Source organism: Anopheles aquasalis, chromosome X, assembly GCF_943734665.1.
Source record: "Anopheles aquasalis chromosome X, idAnoAquaMG_Q_19, whole genome shotgun sequence".
Lineage (NCBI taxonomy): Eukaryota > Metazoa > Arthropoda > Insecta > Diptera > Culicidae > Anopheles > Anopheles aquasalis.
In genome coordinates, this window is record NC_064876.1 from 4,247,175 (window position 1) to 4,251,660 (window position 4,486).

Here is a 4,486-nt window from a genome sequence, read left to right on the forward strand (position 1 = left end):
CAGCGGTTGGAGGAATTTGAGCAATTGTGCTCCAACACCGAACCATTATCGTTCTATGAAAGATGGCAACTCTGAAGAAGGATTTAATTAAAAATGATTGAAAAGAGAGATTTCTTTGTTACCAGGATGTTGGTACGAGATCCTCCAAAGGGATGATTATGTAATAGCCACTATGTATGGGCAGATGGGTGCGGAAATGCATGTGGCTTCCATACGTCAAGCATCGTCGACGGATTTCGACAGAGTTGCGTCTGTAGTTATGCTGGATGGAATTGGTGAGTCCATGCAGCTTCAGTTCATGCAGGTGGTTGTAGCCCAAGGGGCAATCTCTCCGCAGTAGCTGCAACAACAGAAGCAGGCTCCCCAGCGCCGCACAATGGCGCAATTAGTGGGGGAGCAGGCAGAACGTCGTTGGTTCCGCTGAATGGAATCAGCAGTCCACAAGGAATAATGCAGGATGGAACACGGTTGCCACGGAAGCAGAAGTGCGGCAGGGGACGATATCATAAGCCGTCCTAAGCCGTTGATCGGAGCAGACGTGTTTTCCTTCCGCTGGTGGACCGATCGGTGTGATTTGGCGTTTGGCGTTGGCGTCTTCAGTTTCGTTTTTGGGAAATCACTGCAATCCGTCGATCCAGAGAAGGGAGACATGCGATCGGTGGAGATATTAAGGAGATGTTCCATCAAGTGCGCATCCGGTAGGAGGACCAAGACGCACAAAGAGTTCGTTTGACGTGCCGGGGAACAGAACAGATACCCCAGACGTCTACGTAATGCAAGGTCATGCCGCAAAAAACCAGCGCCATGTCTCAGAAAACGAAAACACACTAAGGACTGCCGGAAGTTGTGGAAGCCGTACGCTGCAGGGCATCGTTGGCGCACGTCGCCCATTCGGCGGGTGAAGGTGATTATGGAGTGTGGCCACTTTCGGCAAATGCTGCCAATCGTGCCGAGAGGGACGGATGCGCAGGTAGTGAGTGTCTTCGACACTCACTTCAGGTAGGAAAACTGAATTAAAAACCGCATGTTCGCCAATCGGCGGGCGCTCTCGTGCGACAACTCTCAAGGAAGCAAGAGAAAGGAAAGTGATTAGAAATAAATCTGCTGATCGTGACGATCGTAACTGGACGTTCTCATCTTACCGACGATTATCGAAACTCTCGTGAAATACCAAACGGTACCCCTATACATGGACAAAGAGGGGCAACATGGCGTGTTGTTGTTCCTAGTAATGAAGCGAGTGGATGGGGAACCTTTCGGAAACCCTTTCATTGCCGCGAGACTTTCCAACCCAAGTGAGTTAGAAAATCTTTCGAAACTTACTAGAAGCTCTATACCTCACAAATATCTCGAATATTGTAAAACTGCCCATGTCAATCAATGAGCTTATAATTTATATCGATAGAAGTAATGATGGCACAGATAATATTAGCAAATATCTAAGTTTCTCATTTAAAGAAACTGAAAACAATTTCTTGTTTCAAGCGCTTAAAGCATAAATTTGCACAAAGATCAACCAGCTAAAACTGCCAGCAAATCAAATAGGTTTGAGATTAGGGCAAAAAAAGCCCCAACAACCGAAAAAAAAGCTCAGGGAGTGCCTAGATTGCAAAGGCGCACACAGTTTACTAAACTGCGAACAGTTCAAAAGGAAAGTTGCCGAAGGAACGCTTCGAAATAGCAAAAAACGCTTATTTGTGCCTTGGGTGTCTGAAATCTACTAAACACAATCTTGACGACTGTTGGTCAGCAAGGGAGTGCGGCAGCCAGAACTGTAAATTAAAGCACCACTCCTTAATAAACGTCCTTAATACAAAACAAAAAAAAAACTACACCGACAATCCAAATTATCTGATGATTCACGAATCTGATGAGCCACGAACACCTTGATCAGGTGCTAATAATCAGGTACTATCTCATGAACAGACACGGACCAACGAAATAATAGAGAATACAGTCGTCAGGAAGGACCACCGGTATGAGGTGGGACTACTAGTATTTCCGGCCGACGTGGGCGACGAAAACGGCGACACACGACGACAAACCGAACGAGGGCCGAAAGGAGCTTAAGTGGAATGCTGGCACGCGCACGCGCTTGTGGAGCTCAAGCCGACGGCTGATGCACTTGGATGTGCAGTCGACAATCAGCAAGATTGTCGGAGAAACCGCCGAGACAATCAGCGTCGTCATGACGGAGATGACATTGACATGCTGGCCACACGCGGAAGCTGTGGTGAACGCGTTTCTCGGTGCCAAAAAGCCCTGATCCCCCGATGCTGAAGAGGGACAAAATCACAGTAGGCCACGGACGATGCTCCGGTCAGGGAAATGCAATGTGGCCGATGCCTCCAAGCCCCTTTAAGCGCTGCTGAAGCGTTGCCTAGAGCGTGGACATCCGAGACAGTGAAATATGCGCGATTCACAGGCGCGAAATCACACTGGAACGATGTATGATTGCAGTTTTAGGATATTCGATTCCATGTAGTACCTCCTTTGGGGGAGATATCTCGTGCCCTAGGATTTGCCATGGAGACGCATGGTGTTTGGTGTGAGCAAGATAAAATCAAATCTATTTGGATGATTTTGATGCTGTTTAGACAGGGAACTTGCACTGAGGTCAACGGTATGAGTAAAGCGATAACTAAAATCGAAGAAATGCTTTCCCAAATATCGGCTAATGTGAATCAGCAGTGCAGACACTAACCTTCACCTGCCAATTCATAAAGCAAAATCACTTTTAACGCACAGATATGTGAAAAATTAAGAGGTGCTGAGTGTTGGTCGATCGTACATAATAAACGTACAACAACAGGATACCAACAGAAATTGACAAAAAAAATAAACCGCAACCGAATCAAGGCCGTTCCCACATCACACAGTCGCCGAGAGGGTAGAACCCAACGTGCCATCACTTTGATGGCCCTCATCCCCGAGTTTGGGGGAACCTCCGAAGAGCTAATGCAATTTTTTTTGCTGAGAGTCCAGCATCGCTACGGGCTCGACCCAGAGGAGACCGTAGATGTCCGTCCTACACAAGCTACGGGGACGAGCGGTGGTTCAATGTTGAGGCGCTGGCAGCAGCTCGGGTGGTGCCGGATTGCTACCGCAACCGATTGGCAAGGACAGTCGGTACAGTGATCGCTCGAACGACTATCGTACCAATTCCTCTCCTTATCCATGGCCGGGGGACACCCGGATGATGCTTTCCTTGTGCTAACGGGAAAGCAACTTTAATTTTAAACGTGCACGTGAACGCGAACGTGAACGTGAACGTGACCGCTCGTGAAACCTATGTGTAGTTTGGAAGAATTTGAAAAAGAACTGTCTTAAACTTGAAATTAAAAAAATAAAATAAAATAAGAGGGGGCAATGAATGGGTATTGTGCCCGCTCATAAGCGATGATGTTGCTGCAGTACCTGTGCAGCGTGTTTTTTTCCGCGAACATAGTGCAGTGAAGCGAGGTGCTCGCGACAATTTGAAAAAAAAAAGAAAAATTAACAGCAAGGGAGACAAGTAATATCCCGCAGAACGAGATCGCTCCCAAGCTGGGTCAGGTGCTGCGCTGCAAACATTATGCCAACAAACGGGCTTCGCATGCGCATGCTTGACCTTTGGCAGCACCGAAGCGTAGAAATGTGTCGCTCATGGTACCGCTGGTGAAGATACTGGATGAGGAGACGGAGTGTTAAAGTGTTTGTACAGCTGTCTCGGCGGTGGTATCGCACGAGCAGTAGCTGACGAACGCAAAGTTCACCTCTCATCCACTCGTTGACCCCGCAGCAACTGGACACTTTGCCACACGAGCCTACCGAACCAAGTAAGCCTACAGTCCACGGCGCAGTTCTTCAAGATGATCCGCAAAGGACAACATGGTGGCAGTGTTGGCGGCGGTCTGAATCGTAGCAGCGGTGACCGTGATCGTACCAATTCCTCTCCGGATCAATCCCGTGGGAATCAGTTCATGGGAGGAGGCAATAGTGGTGGCGGTGGCCGACCACAAGATCGTTATGGACAATCGGTGTCCAATCGATTGGACAATGGACGCTTTTGAACGATTATCCATGGCCAGGGGACACCCGGATGATGCTTTCCTTGTGCTAACGGGAAAGAAACTTTAATTTTAGATTTTAATTTTTTTTTGTGGTGTCAGATGAAATTGTTGAACTTCAGGGTTATCAGGCAAAAATTCCCATTGTCACCGTTCGCGATGTCCCGTATTCTTCGCATTCAGGCGAATGTGTGGTAGTACGGGTTTCGAATGGAGGGAAGACTTTGGAGAATTAATTAATTAGCGCGCTAAGTATGGAGAGAGAGCTTTTTTGAAAGAAAAGCATATGTGTTTATGTGTTTATGAGAATTGGACAGAATAAACGGTGTCTGGAGAGCCAAGCCGACCGCTCGATCCATCCGCATCCGCCGACCGCATCCGCTAACCGATTTCAACGAGTGGGGATGAAAGAGCTGGCAAGCGCCGCCAAACTTAGG